Below are 25,933 nucleotides of genomic sequence, written 5' to 3'. Positions count from 1 at the left end.
ACAATTGTTAGAAACTGTGCCCAGATTGAGCGCTGTGCTAGAAGAAAGACTTTCACTTCCAATAGATCTAACATATTGGCAATTATCATGGTTTACCAAAGTCTCTGCACTCAGGGGCTGAACTGTGTTCACTTCATCAACATCAATGGATAAAGTCTGAGGTGTATTCAGGAATGCGTGCAAGATCTTATTCTCCTCTTGTACAGAAATGAATTCTTGTGTTAACTCCTCAAGCTTAGCTCTTAGCATGCCCTGCATTAACTGTACATCACTATCAGTAGGCACAGGGGGAGGCATAGTGGTATCAGGGCTGGATCCTGCACTAGCAATCTGGATGTGCACCGATTGTGCATTATCCTCAACTGCTTTCAGGTTCTGAGATTTATACTTTCTCATACTAACTTGGTCTGTGTTACCCTTAAGCAATCTATTGACCTTAGACCTCTTGACATTAGGGACTACCGTATGTACTTGTGCAAAGAAGTATTTGGGCTGAGGGTAGAAAACTGAAGTTATGCAAGGAACCCCTCCATTCGTTATGTTTGTACCATGAAACTGTTCTATCTGAGGTGAAGCACAACTGGAATCATGGGGTTCAACCACAGAGGTACTCTTGTATAATAAGTCTAACAGTGTGTTGTTTTCTGCGGCTAAGGCTTGCGCTGACATAGAATCGGGATCAGAACAAAAGATCGAACTAGGATCAGGCAATGTAGGATGTGCCATCCTATGGGAAAAATACTTTGCTCGTAAATGCCCATTCGTGACAAGGAGTTCATTTAAGCCAAGACTAGTGATTTGATTGTCACAGGTAAATGTAGGGGAAGCTTTCTGTACAAGCTTGTTAGAGGCCTTGCTGCCTTTCTTTCTTAAACTTGTCATATTCAATGGGAATTTTGGGCTGGTCATACTGTCAGGATTAGTCAGGCGAGTACTAAGGCAGCGAATATGGCAAGGGAAATGTGCACCCAGGAACAACGACTCAGGTATGCTAGAACCCAGGAGTGCAAAATAGAGTGTGACATCAAAACCAATATATGAAAAGGGATGTGGGGTAAGCACCTGACCGCGAGGAAAGTCGGCAAGCACCTTACCCCCAATTGCTGTTACAGGTACTGACAGCGCTAAACCCACGTGGAGGGCCAGCAATGACAGGATCTGTGTACTCACGAGGACGAGATACACCTCTTGAATGTCAGCTAGCCCACGAATCCTGTTGATGAATCTGGGACCCAGAAAGGCTATAACAGCAATGGGAGAAGTAGGGAGGTCCAGAGGACAAGGGCTGAAGGCAGCCGGAATGAGGCAGGCTGCCGGGCAGGGAGCCCAGAGGACAAGGGCTGAGGCTGGGAATCAGCAGAGCGAGATCCGCTGCTATGTGGAGAGCCCGCAGGGCAAGGGCGGAGGCTGGAAGGCAGCAGAGCGAGATCTGCTGCAATGTGGAGAGCCCGGCAGGACAAGGGCGGAGACTGGAAGGAAAACTAAATACCTAAGTGGGAATAGTGTTTACAAAATAGTGAGGAAAACATAAGCATTCACACAGGAGCTAGCTACTACCGCACACCACACCTAATAATCAAAGGGAAAATAAATGCAGAAGTGCAGTGGAAAACATGGAATGGATCCTCTAGAAAGTAAGGATCAGGAGCAGGGAAAAAACGAAATAACCTATGCAAACTTCTCCCTACCCCTCCAAGGAAAAGACAGGAAACTAAACTAAGAGGAAGGCTAAGGTAAATGGGTAACAGCAGCAAAGGACAGAGTCAAAGAAATATAGAACACAGACAAACTGGGCTGCATCTAAAAGGGGAAAGCACTGAGAATAGCTGCCTGCAAACAGAGGAAGACAAAAAGGGAAATCAAGGGAGCAGAAATCAATTAGCGCATGAATCCGAAATTCAGGGCGGAGGAAACAAGAAAACAGGAACAAGGAAGTAGGTACAAAGGCAAAGAACCAGGAACCAGGGACTAGTCAAAAACAGGAACACTGCAAACGTTGACCAGCCTGGACTGAAGTGAGACTGAGGCTTTTAAAGCTGTTTAACGAGCACACGCCTCAGGTGTGCTGACTGCTGCACCTGCAGCCACAGGTGTTGCCTATCCTCCACCCAACCTTGTCCTGCAAGGGTGGAGGTGGAGCAGTGGGCCAGGCATTCTGGGAAGCACAGTCATTTGGTTAAAGAAGCATGCTGGCTGCCAAAAACCTGGAATGGATCCGGAAGGGAAGTAGTTTGGAAAATAGGGATTTAGTGCTCCCAATTCATTACAGCACTGTGGCATTAGGTTCGGAGGAAATGTCCAGCAAGGAATAAGCCCCAAAACATGCCCCCAAGTGGCGGGAACGGGAGCGAAGGGAGCGAGTCGTGACAATCTCATGCAGATCGTTTCTAAGGTAACTGAACACTCTACAGCAAGGGGTTTACCACACAGGTCTTGCCCAAGATAGAAGGGCCACAGCTAATGCTTTCAGGGGGCAGTGGGCCCACTGATGATGACCACCACCAAAGACCAAGACTAGAGACCAGCTCAAGCCTTTGGACAAAGATGGGCCTCATTATAAATTGGCCGGTGAGATATTAACGTGCCAGTATTAACGTATACCGGCACATTACCACACTGGGCAACTACAAGTTGGCCGGTGTAGTAGAGGAACTACCTTCAGCTAAGAGCTGGAGGTCATTCCGACACCATACTGGCAGAAAAACGCCTGTATTACTGGCACCTGGAATACCGGCAAATCCCCCTTGGAATCATAAGGGACTCCATGAATGGGGATAACTCCTTCAACCCACTACTCGCGATTCAGTGGTAATACCACCGGACCGAGTGCCGGAAAGGGGATTACTATTTGATGTTATTCTATCAGTATGGCCGCCAGGATACCGATGAAGTTGTAATGAGGCCCAAAGAGTCAATAAGTTTATGGGGGTTCTTTAAATGTCCCTATGTCTGTAAAATAGGAATATGAACCGCATGACGTTTAAGCCACAAAGACTCTGACAGGCTCCTAAAATGGGGGGGCGGAATTGTCCTAATGATAGGAGGAGAAGGTGCATCATTATCCAGTATGGACTCCCAGAGGGCAGACTTTTTGAAGGGGCTACAAGAGGGACTCTGTTGTTTACCCTATGCCATCAAATGCCAGCGGGCAATACATTTTGTTGATCCCTCATTGTATGCATCCCTCCTTTGGGTCATAAATAAATATTTGTGAAAAATATTATACAAATCCTGCATGTTCTGTTCCTCTCTCCTTCTGACATTCGTTTTTTATCTTGATGCTGCCAAATAACATAAAGGCTTCTTGTGAGACCTTAGTTTCACTTTCTAGTCCTTAACTATCAACATTGTATATCTTCTGCTGGCCAGGCTGTACCACACATGCCACTAGCAATGGAATTCCCTCTAGTAGTGTGCTTTATTTGGCGTACGCGCACACTTTTTATTAGTTTGAAATATTTAACAGAGAAGGCAAACATATATTAAAAAGAAATTTTGTTCAGTGCAACCTGACAAAACAAACCTAATTTTGGGGTAAATCAATGGAAAATTGCTGTTATGCATCTGTCATACACAGCACATATTCATATTCATCCCGGTGCCATGATACCTTCTGGTGACCGAGCCCTTTACAAGCTGGATTAACATAACATAACATAACATTTTGACACAATTTAACAATGCAAAGGACAACACATCTTCACTACATGTATTGTAATTCTAAATTGTACTACACCAATAGTTTGGTTTGATTTCAATATGAGAACAACACCAAGTTAAAGAAGAGCAGTGAAAGCAACATGGTGATATGTGGTTAAAATCTAAGGAAAACATTGACGCAAGATGCTTAAATTCCGGCTACATGGTTCGGAGTGTGGAATAGCGTCCAGCATTCATCAGGACGCAAGTGAGGTGAAGGAAGCAACTCAGTTCTAGTTTGTGTAGGGATGGTGGCGAAGGAAGTCTCTTTGTGAAGACAGGAACATAGAGATGTCCTGTGCAGGTGCACATAACTGATCTTTAAAGTTGTGGTGCCTGTGGGGTGCATGCAGAAAATAAATCAACAGATATCTGTCTCAAGCTACATTTTGATTGTTGTACAGGCCGCAAATTCAATATTGCTATTTTGTGTGTTCCAATTGATAGAATCCTAGATTTGTAACGAGCACTCCTGTTTCGGGTCCAAATTTCTGTGTGATATAATGAGTAAAATGTATCAGCAATGCAATTCAGGTGTGTGGTGACTACCGGGTATATTAATGTGGGTATAAAGCACGCCTCGAAAGATGTGGGGTTTACAATGACGTGGATGGTGTTTGCATCCAGTTAATTGGTCATGTCTTGAGCCTGTGTTTGTGGAAGACAGAGAATGCACAATGTGGTCACAGGGTCTAAATAGTGCTTTTTATTAAATAGCAAGTGACAGGATGCTGTCCCATAGTGGGAAACAAATATCGGTCATACCTGTTAAATTCAAGCCACATGCGCGATTGTTGTTCACATCAAAGGCGAATTATATTCCATGTATACAACACACATGTCTTTCCTATCACAGGAGTCTGCCTCACTCAGTAGACTTTTCCTCCATGGTTATATGTCCCATAATGTACCTGCTCAGATATCAAGACTCAGGGTCATCAACAATGTCCATTACCTTGCCACCACCACCAGCACAGCATCAGTTAGTCTTCAGCACCAGAACTATTTCTATCCATGAGAACACCTGTGGCCAACACTCCCCTCCCCTTTTAAAGCGTTTAACCTGCTTTCCCTTCCTTAACGGCCCTACTCTGAGTTCAATGTTTGCGGATTGTGCAATCAAAGTTCTCACAGAATTGTGAGCTGGGGTATGGAGCTCATTCCCTTTGATTAATACAAGTTGTTCTGCATGAGCCACAGAGACACTAATGATGTGCTAACAATGGAACCGCTGCATTGAAAAATGAGTTCTGATTGCATACTGACAGGCATCTTGGAGGTGTGGTGGCCACATGGACAAGTGGTTCAGGACACACAGACTACCTTCTCTGTAGCTGTAGGTTTCCAGCTGTTGTACATTCAGGCCACAGGCATTGAACTGTTCAGACTTCAGATGCAAGTCCCACAGGCGTGCATGTCTGACAGTTGCATACACTAGAACATTCCCCAAAACATGACAAAATGTAAACTTGTGGAAGACCTGGATGATCTATGATCTGATTTCCACTGTGCCTGATTTGATCTGCAGATCAGTCGCCAATGCCCTGCAGCGCTTATCTTGCAGCCTTTGACTGGACACTGGCACACAGGACACAGGGATGGCATGTGACCCAGGCGCTTACGAAGGATGCCAAAGTGTTCACCTTTGCTGCCCATTAAGGGTAGCAAGGAGCTTGTCATAGAGGTCAGTGGAGACCTTTAATTAACACCGGGTGTTCTGGTCGATCATCTTCTATTCTCTATTCTCCATGGGCATGCTTTTACCATCCCTGCTGCTCCATCATCTCCTGATCTGCCCATTCTCTGCCTTCTGATGGGACATCATTTGAGGTCATTATTTTGGCAGGAGGCAGTATGAGTGTGGAAGGCCTAGGGATCGGTCCTCGAACAGAGTGAACATTAAACCACAAAGGTAAGGGGTCTTGAGGGCGGATCACGTTAGAGTGGTCACTTATCGTTAAGTGTAAGTTACTGTTTTCCTTGGCTTTCAAGATAACAAATAAAGAGGCCTCTGTTTGTCATCACCCTAAACTGTTCACCCTGGTTTCTCTGCCATCATTCCACACAAAAAGCTTTCTTCAATTTCCTTCACTTACCTAACATCAAGTAACCCATAACTGGGCCCACACATAGCAAAGAGAACAACCTAAATTTAATCTTCTAAGCAATGCTAGCACTTGATTGCGCCCCCACTCTCTCAGTGTACTGGATTCATCCTATTTCACATCCCCAGCACACATTCCCCGCAACTGAGGCTAACCATAACAAATTCGTCTTTAATACTACTGTTCCTTAAAATAAATCCCCATGAGTAAAATCACCCAGGATGTCATCACGCTCATTTTATCCAGCAACCAGCCTGACTGCGATGAAGAAACCATCAACACACATGCCTCATTAAAACTACACGCATCAAAGTCTAAACCCTTGCACCCATCATGTACACAAGAACGTACTGACTGTAAATGCACAGTACCACAAGCAAGAAAAGACATTGCACTAATCACACAAGTACCTTATAAAATTGGAGAACCTCTGTTCTTCAACCCTTCAATAACACCAAAGAAGCCAACAACCTCCCTGTCCCATCACAAAAGACACCCAAAGCAACCAAGCCAAAACTGCCTCGGGCACATACGCATCCAACGTCTTAAAACAAACTCTAAGCACCCTCATGCGGAGAGAACACCATTTAATTCTCCATAATGAAATCCCTCCACAGAGAAATTCCCCACATCACTCCTAAACTTACTTTATGCATGATTATCACAGTGTATCTTCACTAAGGCACTCAATACAGGACAAGTACTATTCTAAGTGGACATGAATCTAGCTCCAGATGACATCAAAAATGGCAAATCCTTCTATCCTCTTCAGAAAGAAAATTGAGAAAGCTGTTGTCATTGAAGGCCAAGAGCAAATGGAAATCACCATCTTCTCAATGGCTACCAATGAATAGTATACCACCGAAACTATGACCATTCAGTGGTAGGTGATTCCTTGCCCATCCTCACATTTAGGGGCAATCTTCAAAGAGTTGCCTACCATGGTACCCCAAGAGACTACCACGAACCATAGCAAAGACTGGGCATACATGTTGACAGCAAATCCAATATCTCCCTTCACAGACCATTTACACAAGAACAGAAAGGACACATCTAAGCCTAAATCCACTGAAGATGTTGCAGTGAGTTAGAGAGAACTAGTAGCTAGTTGTGATTTCAAGGATCAAACTGACCACATGATCAGAGACATGGTGGTCATGCAATGTAAAAGTCCAAACATCCATCAGAATCTTCTGCGGTCCAAAGATCTGCCATTAGACAAACCTGTAGCAGTCCATAGAGGAAACCAAAAAAAGGCAGGAAGATAGTGAGCATCATACCTTAGTGGCTGAGGTAAATGTCATGTCCCACTCCAACTATTAAGCTGTAAAGCCTCTTCAGAGTGTATGCAGAAACATGGAGACTCGTTAAGAGGTTGCCATGATCAAGGGACATTGCTTAAATTCTATAGCACATTGCACATGGCTGCATACAAATGGGCCAAGGTGAGAGAAATAATGCCCAGGGTGACATTGAATATTTCAATTAGGTAGAACCTACCAGCCTATTCAGAATCTGACCAGACCAATACTCATCACAGTAATAAAGAGAGTGGAAACTCCAACACTGTTGTCTTAGCTGTCCATCTGGACCATGCTGCTGAAGGTGATAAAAACACTACATTGTACACATTGACAGACATCTGATTACAATGTAGGCAGAGAAAGGTATGTACCAAACAAGCTTTACCATGGATTAGAACAGGCTGACTGTGAACAAGAACCAGATGAAAAAAACTGTTGCAAATGGGGGCACAAATGAGATATATAAATAGGAAATATGGAACATTCACAATAAACTCTCTGATGAACTTTTACTGAGCAAAAGCCATACCAACGTGTGTGTACCGCTTAGAGACTAGTTATAAAGTGGATGTGATCACACTTGAGAGGATAGAAGGGAAAATTTGGCATAAAGCGCTAGCATTGCCTAATTGTGTCCATGTCAGTATATTACGATTTGAACTAGCACTCATTTCCCTAACAGTTCATTACACATGGCAAGTACTCAGCCTGTATAGGCAAATTACAATGGCAGTCAGAAATACTCTTTATTTTGATCTCCGACAACAAATGAGAAATGGACATGTGGGAATTTTGTAGTGCATAAAACAGACAAGCTTAGATACAGAATCTAAAACAAGAATATTTGGAGACCAACATTTTCCTGGTGAATGAAAAGGAAATTATATGAACATGATTGGTGTAAGACCTGTGATTGGAGATGTAAGTGTAACATGTATAAAACCATGGTACAAGAAAACAAAACACAGCGTACTCTGCGGAACTATCTATACATTTTCCCAGATTCCAGATATAGGAATTTCTTCCTAAAGTTCAGGTTAAACCTGATAATTACAAGAGCGATATTGGGTATCTGGAGTGCATTACCAATTCCATCATATTCTTGTCGATTCTTTGAACAACCCCAAGTAGTAGGAGCTTTGAGACACATAGTGATACATTGCCCTTTTTGGATTGTTTGAGATAAGAATTATTTTTGGGAAAGGTCTCTTTTTTTGTTTATGCCCAAATACTGATTAAGTTTGGGGAAGATTGTATAGTGGGAATAACATTGCCTTATCAATAACAATTATAAAATTCCTTAAGAACATTTATTTGATTGATTTTAAATATTGAACTGGCTTAAATATGTTTATTATTTTAATTAGAATTTTTGTGAATGACTGGTTTTATATTGTAGTGAACACATTGTAATGTATAAATTATAATATCATGACATCTTTTCTCCTTTTTAAAATGTGTATTTCTGGAGTGTTATCATTTGAGTTATAATAAATGTTGGTAACATTCCATGTTATGTCTAAGGTTTGAATTAACCAAACAAAAATTACAAATAAATACATTTTAAAAAACAGTTGTCGATCTCAACATGTAGGGGACTACAAAGAGGATTTGCTTGGCTATAAAGAAAGCTTCTTGGACTTTAAAGGATGGTCTCCTGTCATCCAAGCGTATGTGGCTAGGAAAGCTCATCTGATTCTAGGGCAGCAGGACCAGAGAAACCTCAGGATCATATGTGACTCTTCAGAAGATTAACAAGTACTGACCATTCCAGCCAAGTACTGAAAAGACATTGTGGAAAGCCACAACATGCTGTTTACTGGAAGAGCAGGGTATGTCAACGGATATAAATATAGTATAAAATTGAAGCCTTCAGCCACTATCTGTGGAACACAAAGTACAGCATGTGCCGGTCGTGACTCATCAGGAACTGAAGGACATGTTTGTAGAACTGCGTGGAAGCAGCACTATCCAAACCTGTATAGGGAACCAGTGGCTCTTCGCAATACTCATTTTTTAAATCTTTTTTATTTGAGTTGGCTGAATTGAATCAACCTGTCAAATATTTATACATAAAAATTGTTGACTTACTACAAAAACACATATAATAATATAAAAACAACTATGAAAACATTCAATACAAAATACATTAGAAGAAAATAAGATGAATAAATTAAAAACATTTGTTTCTCAAACAATATTACAATTTAACAATCTAAAGACTCCAGGTTTAGAGATAATAAAAAATGAATTGTTGCAATTTGTATTGCCATGTAAGAAGAACCCAAAATGATAGACCAACAATCTTTCGGATCTAAATCTCCTAGAAACTTGCAATGTCTCGAAAAATGTGTTTCTCTGTCATGCGCCGCCTCCCGTGGACATTATGGTCCAGGGTGCGGCTTGGGGGCTGCCATTGCAGAGTTCCGCCACGTTTTCGAACGTCGCTGTAACAGTCTAGTGTTTCTTTCTCTGCGAGCCGGGACACTTATCAGCCACGCCCCCCGGCACACAGTGCATTGCAACCCGCTTGGTCAGCTCCCTGACTGCTTTCTTTCGGTTGCGATTACGCTAGTTTTCTTCTTTTTTCCTCTCTCTCCTCTGCCACCCTTCGGGCCGCTCCTTCCCTTCCCGTTTTCCGGGACCTCTGATTTTTTCCTTTCCTCTTTTCTCTGGCTCCTTTCCGGTTCTTTCTCCGCTCTGTTGTCTCTCGCTGGCCGTCCTTATCGGCTACCTCACGGTTCCTTCGGAGCCCGCCTTCCACCCGGAATCCCTACGACGGACCTCCGCTGTTGCTGTTTCACATGGAATCCCTACGACGGACCTCTGCTGTTGCTGTTCCACCTCTAGGGTTTTTTGTGCCGGACGGCTTTTTCCCCAGTTTGTCCCTCCCGGAAGAGGGGCCGCAGGTAGTGCTAATCACAGCAGTACACTGTGGCTTCCTTTCGTGAGAAAGACACTTTCTCAGAAAAAAAAGAAAGAAGAAAGAAGGAGAAGGGTTATTGTGCGAGAAGACCTCAAATATCATCCATTCAAGACCAATCTTCAGGTGAGGAGGAGGAAAGGGGAGAAAAGTTAAGGGTGGAGGTTGAACATTCTCAGAGGGCTGACATTCTCTCCTCGAGCGTAGTGCAACACATTCTGTTATCAGATGGACTAGAGTTTCACGTGAGTCACAATTCATGCAAAATCGGCAGAAATTAGCATGCAGTAAGGTGAGCTTTCATTTTGCTTGTATATCCTTTGTGAGCCACAGATTAAATTGCAAACGTAGAATACTAGTATGATATTTTGGTGAGGGCGATTGCACTAAAAATGATGGCAGGGTGCAAACTTCTTTCGGAGGAAACCTGATCACATCATCATCTCTATATTGCAGACAAAGTTCTCTTGTCTTGATCCAGTCTGCCTGGTAAATTTGCAACCTGGCTTTGTCTGGATTTGTAAGCAACATATCAATGGACACCTCTGCGTCAGCCAAGATATGACAGACTTTGACAGCCAGGCATTCACTAAGACGTGTTTCACCGAAAGCATGTATTGGGTTAATATTTTCAGAATGGTATTGTGCTCTGTTGAGAGCAGACACTTCCTGAACAAGGCGCATACTCGCCAGTTGTAGATTGCTTGTAGCGAAACCAGCCCCAGCTCGTATCTGATCCAGGCAGAAGGAGTGCATTGAGACAGGTGTAATAAGTGCCTCCAAAATGTGGCTTCCCATTTGACAAATTGAAGGGAGAAATCTTTGGATAAGGTTTCCAAACCATATAGCAGTGTAGGCACTATTCATGTTCCAAAAATGCCATATGGGTTTGATAGAAAATGTCCCATATTTAAATATAAGGATACATGCCTGTGATAATGCTGTGGCTAATTTGGCTTCCAAACAAACTTCATGGCCCCTTGCATGCAGTTTGCCCTAAAAAATCATCCCAAGATATGTATACTGGGAGGCTATAGTCATAGGGATCTGGTTAATAACCCATGCATAACTCAAGGGTCTAGATCTCCTTGGTGAATATAACACGATCTGTGTTTTCGCAATGTTTATTTTCAGTTTGTTAAGCTGTATATAGTCATGAAAGGCATTCAAGAGATGTTGTGAGCCGATCTGTGTTTTCGAAATGAGAACCAGGTCATCTGCATAAATTAAGGCTTTGATGGAATGGTTGTTAAATTTAGGAGAATCTGAAATGACATTTGCAAAGACAGCTCTCACATCATGGATGAAATAATTAAATAAGTCTGAGGCTAACAAACAGCCTGATTTTAGGCCCTGTGCTGTAGAGATACTTTCTGAGAGTCGGCCATCCAATGAAAGACGAATTTGGATGGAGGTGTCTGAGTCCAAAGCATGTATTAAGTCATACAATGTTAGCGGACAATGGTCTCTACATAGCTTTCACAGTAGGACTGGCCGGCTGACTGAGTCAAACGCAGCATGGAGGTCCACAAATGCAAAAAAGACTTGTTTTTTTAAAGACTGGCATTGAGCTTTGATGGCATTTAGGCAATATAGATTAATGCTAGTGCCCATGCCAGACACGAAGCCTGTTTGCTGGGGATCTCGCAGATGGAATTTTGAGGTCCAAGCATTGAAGTCATGTAGGATCAATTTTGAGAAAATCTTGCCCGGCGCATCCAATAATGCCATTGGGCGATCGTTGGATGGTGTACTATGATCTCCCTTTTTAAAGATGGGTATGATTATTGATATTTTCCACATAGGGGGTATAGTGCCCGATCTTAATATTTCACGAAAGATTGTGTCCAGGATCATGGCCCATTCAAAAGGATGAGCCTTAAAAATCATCTTAGACAGCCCATTGGGACCCACCGCCCTGGATGAGCTTGCCTTCATGATAAAATCCTGGATTATATCATTCAAGAAATCAACGTGCCATGAGGTTGAAGACTCTAACTCATATTTATGGTTAGCATATTCAAAATCAGCATACAGAGCAGATAAATGATTGATCCAACATGATTCAGAAACACCATTTATTTGGGAGTCGCCCTGAATATTATATGTATAATTATGTAGTAATTGCCACATGCCACCTGAGTTTTTTTTAACCATAGCCCTAGACATTGCTTCACTATATTGTTGGAAAATGAGGGCCTTTCGGCTCCTTAGCCAATTTTTATATCTGTATTTGGCAGGTTTGAGATCTTACCAACGCGTAGGGAGATTAGATGCTTTCTTGGTCTTCCTATAGTCAGCTCGAGTTTTTTGTACTTCAGGGTCAAAAACGTGTTTATATCGAACTCTATGATGAGTCGGAATGGTTATGGTGTCAACAAAGGGGCGCAATAGTTCTGAATACTGTGCTGATGTATCCATTATCATATTGTACTCTATGATGTTTCTGAAGGCAGATAAAGCTGTCACATTCCATTGCACACGTGATCTTGCAGGATTGGTTATAAGCTCAGAGAAGATATAGGACTCTTTAACCTGTGGAAAATTCCACTCGATGTCCATGGAAAGTAATCTTTGATCATTATAGCCTTCATCGGAGATAGCCAATTTTTGCACATGTTGAAACAGCCTAGAAACCACATAGATGTAGTCAATGATACTCAAGCTTGCCCCTTGATGCCAAGTGTGTTGGGGAGGTAAGTAGCCTAGGACTGCTCCATTGACCCTATGGAAGTTCCGCTCCTGCATGAATAGAGACCATGTGCAGGTAGCTTGATTGGCCTGCTTCTTGTTCCAACAGTCAAGATTCAGATCTCCCAAAACAATTGTATGTGTTATTTGTGGATTCATCAGCATCATATCAAGAACTTTGGCTAGACCCACATAGGAAGAGTCATCTGTCAATCCTGTAATGTTACGATAAATGTTAACCAAAGCAATGATTTGGGTTTTATTAACAATTTTTACTAACTGAATATAGGCATGTATGGAGGTCCAGGCCGAGATAGAAAGACCCATTTTAGTGTTAACAGCCACAAGTAGGCCAGAAGACGGCCTTCCCTTGCTTGGAATTGCTGGGAGCAAGATAAGATCATAACTATCCCCTATAGGAGGTGCAATTAGCCATGTTTCCTGTAAGGCTATAATGTGATGCGATTCAGAAAGATTTTTTATAGAGAATTGAAGATGAGCATTACCTCGGGTATTCCAGCATGCAATTTTCAAGGTGGATGCTGATTCTAAAATTGGTGGTTAATTGTACTGGAAAGAAGACATAGAAGGACCTCTTCCTTCTTTAGTGTTTAGACCCTGGTAGATGTTAGGTTTTGTGTTAACAAACTGGGTCCTACTCGGTGAATACTCGGGATCTTGGGCTAAAAGAAATCCCATATCAAAGGGCTGCATTTTGCAACACCAGATTGTATTCCAAACCACTCCAGAAGGGATCCAGACTCTGACCACAGACAATGTAGCGTCTGAAATAAATTATGTTTGATCAATGTCATTTGTGGAAATGTCCTGCAGATCCTCTATAGCACCAAAAATGTTCAGAACACTGCACCAGTTTTAGTCATACGCAGGAAAATTCCCTTCTCTACATTTCAGAATGAAGGAGTGGAAACGAGAGCGTTGTGGTGTCAAATGTTTGGAGGGAGTCTTAGAAGAGGAATTGGGTGGTATCCATTTCAAGGAAGATGGAACTGAATTTTTCCTTGGGCAGGAGCGTGGTAGGCTCTCCTCTTCTTGTGCTAGTTCATCAAGACTGTTGCTGATTTCTGGGGCCCTCAAGGGACCAGAATTTCTATGGGGCCCATAGGAATGGCACCAGGGACCTGCAATGTCAAGCCATGCGGCAGGGAACTTGCTTTTGCCAAACGCAGGGCAAGGTAGTCATCAACTCTGGATTTCAACTCTTCAATCGCTGTTTCGGAGAGAGGAAGATCTCCCATAGGGCAAACCATGGCAGGAAGCTGAAAAGAGATGGCTTTCTTGGCCATTAAGGCCTGGCTGGAAACTTGCTTGGGTCCCTCGACCTGTTCGAGCGAATGAACTAGCTGACTTAACGGAGAAAGGGCAGTGGGCTGCGTCGCTGACAGGATAGCTGATGGGGCTGAAATGAGAGTTTCTGGGCAAGGCGTAACATGTTCTATATTGGTGACTTGAGACTTTGCCAAAGAGTTCAGATTCATTTGACTTGTTCTGAGATTGGAAGAGTTGCCCAGAGCCTGAAAGAATGCAGTAAGCGTACTTTTTATGTGTTTAACACTTGCCATATTCTTTGTTTTTTTTGCAAAAGAACGCAGTCTCTTTCTGGCTACTTTGAGAGATGTGACCTTACTACTAATCTTGAGCCCGCTTTCCGGTACTGAAGGTTCTTGCTGTGGTGTGGCCAAAGGTAAGCTCGGGCCACTATCATGAGATGAAGCTTCCAAATGTGGTGTAACCGTATTATGAAGGGAGGCTTCAATCGTGCTGGGGAGAGTGGGCACAATATCATTGGACGTGTCACTAGCTCGATCAACAGGTGAAGCTTGGGGGACAATTTGGCGAATCACGCCGGGTATTGTCAGTAGATGACATGGAGGAATGACAATAAAACATTCGGAAGGTTTAGAGTGTGGAACTACTTCAGAAACTGATTGATCATCTATGCACACAATGGAATGATGAAGGGAGTGGAGATCAAGAATGTCGCTATTCGTCTTAATCGAGGAGGATGGACCATTGGCGTGCAACCATTTTGCTAACTCTTCAAACTGAGCAGTGTGATGGCAATTTTTTTTGTCGAGTGAATCAAACAGTTTCCACATGCTAATAATAGCGGTATTAATGGCAATTAAGGCAGGTTGAATCAAAGCAAACTGTTGAGATGGATTATCATGATGAAGTGATTTTTGAGGTCTTAGCGCAAGGAGGGCAAACGATTGTAAAAAAGAAGAGGAGGGTGCTATAGAGGATTGCACAGAAATCCCCTCGAGGCACTCTTCTGCCCTCAAAGAAATAGGAGACTCGCATTGACTAGCGTAGATGGAAATGCCAGAGGAGTCTAGTTGTAGAGAAGGAAAATGAATTGGAGAAGGGGGGCCCCTTGATCAGGAGCCATCAAAATAGATTTAACCGATTCAAGGATTGTGACATCCGACAAAGGATGTGAGTTGAGACGGGCCTGTGGAGTGCAGAAGGGAGATTGGGAGTTGTTGTTATTTAAGGCCAAGGGAGGCCTACCCTTCGGCACAATAGATGATATGCACGAAGAACCTGCTTGCATAGCCTCAGAATGTTGGGAAGTGAACGGAAATTTCGATGAGTGCACTTGACCATGTCCAAGGGGCGGGAGTAACGGGGTAATGGTGATGGCAGAGTAGAAGGTTGGAGAAGGAACTATCACATCGCCATGAGAGGCTGGCTAGTGATAGTAGGTTGCACATATTGCCAGGCATGTTTGTTGTGTGTTTGTAAGTCACAAATACCATTCAGCAAGGACAGTAAGCCAGAAATCCACAACAGTAAATCATACGTTATTTTCTACAAATAGATTATGCAGGTGAAGGGTTTGAAATCTCAAGCAATAAATAACCAGTGAGTATTAAAAAGAAAAGTAAAGAAAGTGGTACTTAGCCATGTACTTGCCCGAGTGTGCGCGCGCTGTGCGCGTACAAGCATGTTATATGGGCAGTACCAAAAACACCAATGGCTGACCAATAGAGGCGGGACAACAGTATGCACCAAACAGATTGCAGCACTGAAATGAAGCAGAAAAACGAAGTATCAGTGATTAGTCCATGGAACAGTCTGTGAGGCCAATGATCGTGAAAGAATCACGGCTGCATGTAGTTAACACAGACGTTGCATATAGCCCAAAGTCACCTTAGGAGATGTGCATATACGTCCTTAAGCATCTTTTTGCACCGTTCACCAGCAATCAACAGCATTCAGCATCTGCAGAGCACAAAGCGGGAAAGCGGTACTTAGCCAGGTACTTGCCCGAGTACGTGCGTGCTGTGCGCGTACAAGCACCTTATATGGGCAGTACCAAAAACACCAATGGCTGACCAATAGAGGCGGGACAACAATACGCACCAACCAGATTGCAGCACTTAGGAAATGTCCATATACGTCATTAAGCGTCTTTTTGCAGCGTTCGCCAGCAATCGACAGCATTCAGCGTCTGCAGAGCATAAAGCGGGAAAGCGGTACTTAGCCAGGTACTTGCCTGAGTGCGCACAGTAATTATTAATATCCTAGAAACAGACCAACTGGTCAAACAACCTAATCAGGAGTATTTCCGAGCTAGTAGTTATGCTAAACTCAGCGATAATTTTCACAACTCAACATGAAGAGCGTCTATCATCACGTTCAGTTCATTATTATCATTTAAAACCCATCACTGTGTTCATCTCTCACTTTCGAATGCTTCAGTGCACATGCATGCTGTTAGATCTTTGAGCTGCAACCTCTGTTTTTCAACGGATGATGTACCACCTCCTTGGGAAGATTGAAAATGGTTTCTACTTCCAGGTCAACATATTTATCTATGGGAACTCAGTTGAAAGTCACAACAGCACAGTAGAAATAGTGCTTGGAAAATAGAAAGCAGCGGGATTGGATCTGTGCATAGAAAAATGCTAGTATCAGAAGAGCGAGGCATAATACTGTTGATGTGTGATTTCATGGGGAGGATTTAAACCAAAATAGAATATATTTAAGTCCATTGTGAATGCATCTCCACTTTCAAACAAGGACCATCCTAAATTGTTTAGAGAATAGCATTCAATTTCTAAACAATTTTTTCCACAAAAACGTACCATTGAGCAAACTGCTCAAAAAAATACATTTTATTTGTGTGAGATTATGTGAGCAGGAATTCCAGAAAATGAAAGCAACATCATTCAGGCTCCATACTTGCAGCCTTCTAACCCAGAACATCTGACATTTAATATAGTAGATGCTGCCGCTTATGGAGTGGGAGCTACTTTAATGCAAAATCAGTGTGAAGAAGACCCTGCACTAGTTGCATCTAAAATATTCTCTCAAGAAGAAGCACATTATTAGCCTTTGAGAAAGAAATGCTAGCATACTCATTGTCAAACGTCCATTTATGGACATCCATATGAAGACGGAAGTTCTGTCGACTCACGGTCCACAAGCTTTAGTGCATATTCTTAGTCCAGGAGAAACTAAGTCTTCAACCCCGAGGCGTGCAGGCTAGTAGCCAAGCTGCAAAGATTAATCACACACCAGGATGGAAGAATAGCCAGGTGCATTGTGTCTCCAGGTTGCCATTGAACATTCAATAACATAGGAAAATCCTGAAATATCAGTGCGCATTAGCGACATTTGCAGATATCATTAAGGACACAGATGGAAGACTGTGCTAAGAGAAAGGGAAAGGTTGTACTGAGAATGGCCACATTTTAAAGCAAGTAAAAGAATACACTATTAAAGAGTGGAGAGATGAGCAAAGATTACTCCAACCGCTGTAACTGTACCAGAAAGTCTCAGCAGACGTATCAGTGGAAAACAAATTAGTCACAAGACAAGGTCATTGCACTTGAAGGTATATGGCAGAGAGTCATTGCGATCGGTGATGCGATCGGTGATGGAGGACATTTCAGGATCACACTAACAAAAAATGGACTACAAGAAATGTCTTAGTTGCCCTACGTGGATAGGGAAATAGAAGCAGTCATCAGGAATTGTGAGGCATGCATTCACAGTGACACCTGTCTGCTCACAAGGCAAGGGTCTTTGCAGCATTTTGAATGTCTGGAGGGCGACCAGGAAACTGGGTATGGATTTTAAGGGGACTTCAGAACACATGGATCCAAAAGCAAGAACTGAGTAGTAAAGATACGTTATATTTCAGTTTGGTTGGAGTTACGTCTTTTTGAAGATATAATGAAACACTACAACTAATACTGTGGAAGTCACTTTTGAGAGAGAAGGCTCGATAGCAAAAATGGGGTATAACTAATTTTGCAAGAAATGCACACATTTCTAAAAGACAGTAACCTACGATACAGCTGGGAAGCATTGTATTGCCCTCAAACAAATGACCAAGTGCAAAGGGCCAACCACTTGATTAAAGAGAGGCTTCAACCTGGTCTAGCAGCGGATCAGGCAGAAGGTGTTTTATCTACAACAGCAGTCCACAATAGGGGGTGAGCCCATTTCAGATGATATGATGGAAGTGCAGATGGTCCTACTTGGTACTTTTTTGGTTGCCCACTATTCCCATGACAAGGATAAGAGCTGTAAAAGACTTACTGTATAGAGTGAAAAATAAACAAGATGGAGGGAAAATGCAATACGATGTCCAGCAGATCATCAGACCCCTTCCTGTGCAAGCAGAAAATGTTGTACGAGTAAGGTTATCTGCCAAAAAGGAAGAGTCACTTACAAAGTACGGCCCACCAATCAGAGTCAAAGAATATGGAAAAAAGGGGAATGCACATGAGTACCCAGGTACGCTCAGGCTGACAAGCAGCCACAAACAGAAACCTCATCCAGTGAAAGGGGACACAACCTGACAGGAGAACATGACAGAGGTTACATGGGTGGGTGCATCGGACTCTGGTCTAAATCACCAGAGTGGAGGTCGCGCTATGACCATATTGAGTGATCTGGAAGTGTCTCTCATGCACCCGAACTATCAGTGCTCTCCAGATCCTCTCTCGAAACAAATCTCCTAGGGAAATACAGAGAATATTCGCTATATTGATGTTTGTCTGTTTCATAATAAGGTATAAGGCTGTCTAATGACTCCCGCCCCCACCTTTAGCACTGTTCTGACTTGAGTGTCGTGTAGACCGATGAGTCCTCTGTCCCCAAGTGACGCACAGGGGAACTAAATAGAAACCCGCTGTGCGACCTTTGAGGCCACAGGTGGGAGAGTACCGGTGCGGTAGTGAAGGCGGTTTTCAAAGCCTCAAAAGCCTCCTGATGTTCCCTGTGCCAATGATAGGGTACCTGAGGACTAGTCAGAGCCGTGAGCGGCGCAACAATTGTGGAAAAAGAAGAAATGAAACGTCTATAAAAGTTGGCGAATCCCAAAAAGGCCTGCAAGGACTTGAGTGTTTGAGGTACTGGCCAATCTAATACTGCTTTGACCTTAGATTCGTTCATGGATAACGCCCCAGGGGTGATGTGTCCTAAACGTTAGGCGTTCTGTACATACTCTTTCAATGCTTGTTCCTCCGAAGGGGACAAAGAATAGATCCTGCCCTAAGGGATAGTGGAATCAGGAAGTAATTCGATTGGGCAGTCATATGGTCTATGTGGAGGAAGTACCTCGGAAGAGCCCCGATCGAAAACTGATTCGAATGCTTTGTACTCAGGCGGAATCCCAGACACCAACCCCCCAACAGTATGTGAATGCACAATCTCTGGATCATCAACAGTGAGTTGAGCTAAAGCTCCCAAGGCCCGAGAAGGTGTGTCAGAGGCTTGATGGACCAGGAGACAATAATTCTGACAGACTTCGGACTCGAAGAGTACAGTGCCTGACTGCCAATTGATCAGTGGATTATGCTCACGTAACCATGGAATTCCTAGTATGATACCGAATTGGGGTGTGGTAATTAAATCAAAACTTAAGGTTTCTGTGTGTGTTTCTTGTATGTTCAACAAGAGGGGTGCAGTTTGGTGTTTAACAGGACCAGAAACTAATGCAGAGCCGTCTACGGCTTGGACATGTTCCGGTCGTGTTTTTACCACTAAAGGTAGGTTGAGGGAATGGGCCAAATCAATATCTATGTAATTACCAGTGGCACCTGAATCAATGATGATATTGACTGCATGAAGAAGGCCTGTAGAGGGACATAGAGTAGCCTTTACAGAGATGGGTTGGACACGAGCAAAGGCAAGAGAGGTACCCGGAGAGGATGACGGGACACTCGACCTGTTCTCCAGATCTAAGGTCGAGCCATCCGAAAAACCTGGCTCTTCTTGGAACGTCGAGGACACTCTTTCACAAAATGTCCAGCGGTGCCACAATAAAAGCATGCATTATCCACCCTTCTACGTTCCCTCTCTGATGTTGTAATAGGACTACGTAAACCTCCCACTTGCATAGGTTCTTCTGTACTGGAAGCAGGAGTACTAGTAAGAGTAGGATGGGAAGAGACCCCCAATTCAGCTCTACGCTCTGATCGTCGTGCATCTACCTGCAAGACGAGATCAACCAATTCCTGATACTGAGTAGGCATAGAAGGGATCACTGATAAAGCATCTTTCATGGTGTTACTCAACCCCCTATAAAAGACCACCGCCCGCTTGTTTTCTGGCCATGATGTTTCCGCAACTAGTTGATTGAACCGGGTGATGTATTCTATCAAAGTCCTTCTACCCTGAGTCAGTTCTAACAACTCCAAATCCCTAGACTGTGCCTTGTGTCGGGTATCGAATACTCGAGACATTTCTAGAACCAACATATCAAAGTCGTAAAGGACTGGGCTATTATTCTCTAGCATGGGATTAGCCCAAGCGGCAGCCGTTCCGGCTAAATGGGAGAGGGCGAAGGCGGCTTTAGTAGTGGAAGTAGGAAAAGCCAAAGGTCTGCATAAGAAATGTAACTTGCACTGATTAACAAAGGTTCTGAATTTCTTGGGGTCACCTTGATAGCGTTCCGGAGTAGCCAGGGGGGAAGGAGTTGGGAGGATCATTGGAGTTGGGACTGTAGAAGTAGCCAAGGGAGGGGGTGTAGTGGAGGAGCTGGCATCTCCAAACTCAGGGTCTGCAGGAAGGGAATGCTGAACACTCTGTATGAATCCAACCTTTGGTGGATCACTGTGTTCGCGGCTGCCATATCTGCCCTTAATACTGTAATTGCCTGGACTAAAGCAGCTATGGGTTCTTCCGTGGATCCCTGCATCGTCAAACACGACTAAACGGCTTCTCAGTCTGTTCTGACTTGAGTGTCGTGTAGACCGATGAGTCCTCTGTCCCCAAGTGACGCACAGGGGAACTAAATAGAAACCCGCTGTGCGACCTTTGAGGCCACAGGTGGGAGATGTCTTCCCAGATCCACGGAGCCTCTGGAACACCGGTGCTGCTGAGAAGAAGGAACGAGGTTAAGTACCAGGCAATCACAATACAGTCAGATAAACAAAAGGATCTAAAGTGTCTTACCTATCTGGTGTAAGGATGACCCAGGTAACCTAGTAGAGAGGTTCGAGACTCAGATGATGCGGCGGTCCCTGGAATGGTAGAACCGCAGGTTAACGTGGATGAAGGGTTAGCCACCTGTAGGAGAGAGGGCTTGACTTGAATCCCGAGAAGGGAAAGGGCGTAGAAGTTCAGCAAGGTAACAAGGGATGATCCAAAGACAAGTCGAGGTGAAGTCCAAAATCCGGCAACAGGTCAACAGTTCCAAGCAAAGGTACAAAGGGGTGTCCGAGGGAGTCCGAGGTAGTGTTCCGTGATCAGGGTAACAAGGAGCAAGTAGTAACGCCAAACAGGGTCTGAAGCCAGCTGAGAAGCAATGAGCGTTCTGTCTCTCAGACCTTTATACTGAGTGTCCCTGGGTCATGTGACTTCTCTGGGTCATGTGACGTCCACCAAGATCACGTGAGGAACGCCGCAGTGTATCACGTGACCGACGTGAAGAAGAAACGCCGCCCCTTCTGCTATATGTTCTCCAAGGCAATTGCCAATGCAGAAAGGGTTGTAATCGAGCCCGTACACTAAAGCTGGTACGGAGTTTTCGGTTCTGTGGGTTCACCGAATCACTTGAGCCTCGAAGCTTGGGAGGGGATGCTGGGGGAATGTGAGCAGTGTTCTGATGTGTAGTGGCCTGGTGTGCAGAGGATCGCCTAACAAGCACAGGCTGTATGGAACATGCAGGTAAGTGTGAGCATGTGCGAGTCAAGAAAGGGTTCTGTCACAAAGGAGAGTGGAGAACAACCAGGTAACATTGCTTACGGCTCTGCTCCGCTTCTGTGTCCCTGCCCTTCATGGTGGGGCCGGTACAAGCATGTAATTGCCTGGGCCCAAGTTACTTACTGATGGCCTTTGTGCCATTACCTGCTTGTAATGCCACCCCTCGCCGCGGGGTTTACGGCTATTAGCACCCAGGCACGATTTCCAGAATAGCTACAAATGAAAAGGAGAGGGGAAATTACTCATAATCTCTTCTACATCCCCATGTCAGCAATTAGGGGAGTGACGGAGTGGGGATGTGAGTGCTGTAGAGGAGCTAGACAGGTAGCCGCTAGTGGAGGAGGGCTGAGGCGAGAAGGCTGGGACGACTGGAGGAATTGAGAAGGGGATGAAGGCCCCATCCGACTCCCCGGGAGGCAAGACAGCAGCATCCTTAAGGGGCTCAGAGGTGGTCAATACGTTGTGGTATTGCCTACCTTCAGAGCTCCCTGACTTTTTAGGGGGCCTCTTCCAGGTGCTTATTCCTTTAATAATGTTAGCATTTCGTACTGTCATACGTGATTCCATTCTCAATAAACAGCACACAGGATACCACAAAACTGCAGTTTTCATACACAATTTCTTTTTTTAACTGTCAGGACAGATTGGGTACTGTAGGGCCCTTTGGCCAATGGTCGGACTGGTTTATAGGGCAATAAGGCAATGCCCGAACTGCAGGCACAACATGCTAGTGTGGGCCAGCTTTTTTGACCAAAGTGGGCTACCTTGATGAGTTACTGCACTGTGCAGGTGGCAGTTTTGACCAGTGCCACTGAAGAAATATTCTTTAAAATGCACAATTTGCAACACATTTGACCAAACATCTCCCCCTTGGGTGCTGCTAAAAAAAGTCTGTCACAAAAGGAATGAGGCAGCATTTGCAACTCTGAGACAGTTTTTCATTGGTAGCCCTGCCAATTTTTTTTTACTCCAATCCGATCCTGCTTCGGCTGGTCTTCACCTCCACTTCATCCCCGTTTTGAAATAAACCTCTCTGTCAGAGTCCCCTCCATGGCCTCACCTGCTCGTTATTTTCTGGTTGAGCAAGCTGTCGCCTGCAGTGTTACGCAGGTCTGGCTGATGGGCATGTGCGCTGGCACAAGTGCTGCTTTAAGTCAGCGGCGCTTCATTACTAATTTAATGAAAACGCTTGACAGAGCTGATTTTGTTCGCTGCGCCACAGCCTAATTAAAAACAGTAAATCCCGTTTTTTAATAAGCCCAGAAGACAAACTGTCAAAATAATCGTGGGGGTGTTCCCGGGTAGAGAGTTAAATCTGGAACTTTGGTAACAAAGCAGAGGCGATCAAGGCAGATATTAATGAAACGCTTCAAGCTACCTCAAAGTATTCGCCATTCTCGTCATGATTGGTGATATATGCAAGTGCTAAACAGAGATCCGAAAAGTGCTGCCAATCGATAAAGAAGGCAGACATATATCAATGAGCATTCGTTTGTAGGATTCATTTTAATGGTTAACATTTAGGTGAAGATTTTAAAAAGCATTTCAGTCATAAATCTGAAATATCTTTCATGCACGCCCCCATTCCCCTGCAAATATGTTTTAGCAACCAATAGGCTTTGTTTTTGTGAGCATTATAATCTGTGAGATAGTTAGGCGCACATCAGGTTTCATAAAATTTTAAATTTGAAATCTGCAGGTTCCTATTATTTGTACTTTATGTGCGCCGGAATTTGCAAATTGTTTCTTTGTGCTGCTATGGGAACAAGTGCATTCTTACTGAAAACATGTTCAGCCTTTATGGGAAAATCAAAATAACATGGAGTTCTTGTTTTAAGACCCTGTAACCTATTTGTGTCAATAATTAATATTTTGGTGATTATACAACCGTTAGCTGCCAATTGTTTCTCAGACCTGTAATGAGGCTAGTATCTTTCTCGACACAATTCTTGCGCAGCAGACATGCACCTACCGCCACCCTTTTATAAAAGCGTTACAGCGTAAGGGGCGCATGTAAAGACAGTCCCTTTTTACATACCCCACGACAGGGTATTCCAAGAACCCCACTCTAGCACATCAGTGCAGGCACGAACATTCCTGAGGCCGGATTCGATTGGGTAGGTCTCGACCGAGCCTTCTCCATACCAGACACTAGACATCCATCGAAACCTCCATGTGCATGACCCGTGCCGAGAACAACTGCAACACATAGACCACCATACTTGGCTTGGTCACTTTCAAATGCCCTTCAGACTTGAATCAGGAGTTGAAGTCTTCTCTTTTTTCACAAAATCGCGGTTACGCCATCAACTGCGGACAAGGCACTTCAAGAGCGGCCCATGAGCACTTATGTGGACAAGGAAACTGAGATATACCTGAACTACCATTCCCAATTTGAACACTCATAAGCAGCACAAAATCCAGCATATTAAGGACTCCCTGTTCTCATAAATATCATCAGTCCAGGCTCACCCCACTAACCCGCTCGCCTTTCCCTTTACACACATTTAACTACATATACAGATACTCCATGCCTACTAGTGCCCTCACCCCTTCACTAACCACAGCAAAGCTTCGAAGAGCTATCTTTACAAGACTCTGCCAATCCTCTATGCCTTTCCACCCATATGCGCTCCCCACCTCAAGGCCAATGGCTCTCAATGTATGCTTGCACTAGTTTTGATTCCAACTTGGCCCCTGACCTCTGGATACACAGATTCCTCATGCCATCATCAGAAACCACCTTGGACCATACCAGCACATATGAATTGATTGGGCACTAACAGCCTACACCCATCAACAATTCAGAATGTGCACCTTCCTCACCCTCTTTCCCCCTTAATCCCCTTCTCTTCCAGAGCCATGCACTAAGAAGTTGCCACAATGGCAGACATTCTACTATAGAAGCGTTGGGAGCACCAGGTACCATGGGTTGCCGCGCCCTCCATCTCTGTTATCGGTGCACTAGCAGCCGGTCGGTGGGAGCTTGAAAAAAAAGGCCCATGCTCGTGGTGCCTGTTGTGTGTATCAAGCAAGATTTGTTAAAGCTTCCACTCATTCGGCACCACTTGTTTTTCCATCAATGGATGAATCCAAGAGAATAATAAAAATTTGGAAGTAATGATAACCAGCAGCATTGTGGGAATTGCATTTTTCATTCGCCAATGAAACAATGGGGTAAATCCCAGCATATCTAGCAGCACACGCGCCGAATGAGTGGAAGCTTTAACAAATCTCGATTGTACTATAGAAGACCACATTACATTAGTTATATTGGTGGGATAGTGGCAACTCTCTAGTTAAAGTTACTCTTTGCATAGGAAAGTAAAAAAATTACTTTTCTTCTGTGACTTCTTTTGTAATCCAACAAAATGCACAACATTCGGCTTGCAATAGCTTGAGCCAGATCCAAACAATCTTGTAGGAATCGTTGAACTTTCATAAATGTTTTTATTTACAAAAACAACGCGGGAAGCAAAGTGGTTTTGCTTGGAGATTTCCATAGGCCAACAAAAAATAAGCTTTTGGGATCCATATCTCAAAATTGATCAATTACATTTTTTCAGATTTTTGGGGCAAACACCTATCCCTTACCTCCAATGAATGCACACCACAAACATTTCAGAAATCTCCTGGGCAAACTAAAAACAAAAACAAAATAACTTTGGAACCGAAATTAAATATACCAATGTATTCATTCATCGTCAGTATGCCAGGAGGGACACCACAAATTGAAAGAAAATTGGAGCTCACTTTTTTTTAATATGCTTCATATTGGTTACATTGTACCATAAAAGCAAAATTCAGAAATAAATATTACAAAATGCAGAAGAGTACAGTCTTCATAAAAAGGACAAGTGCATGAGTAAAAATATGAAACAACAATAATTACAACATATTGGTAACATTTCCAAACCCTATAAAGGTAATTTAGGACAGAGAATGCCCTACAAAAAATCTTTTGGGGTTTTGCAAATCGGTTTTGGCAATAGAAACAATCATCTAAAACCACTAGAGCCAAG

Source organism: Ambystoma mexicanum, chromosome 7p (assembly GCF_040938575.1).
Source record: "Ambystoma mexicanum isolate Mex_15411 chromosome 7p, UKY_AmexF1_1, whole genome shotgun sequence".
NCBI lineage: Eukaryota > Metazoa > Chordata > Amphibia > Caudata > Ambystomatidae > Ambystoma > Ambystoma mexicanum.
This window is presented reverse-complemented; position numbering follows the sequence as displayed.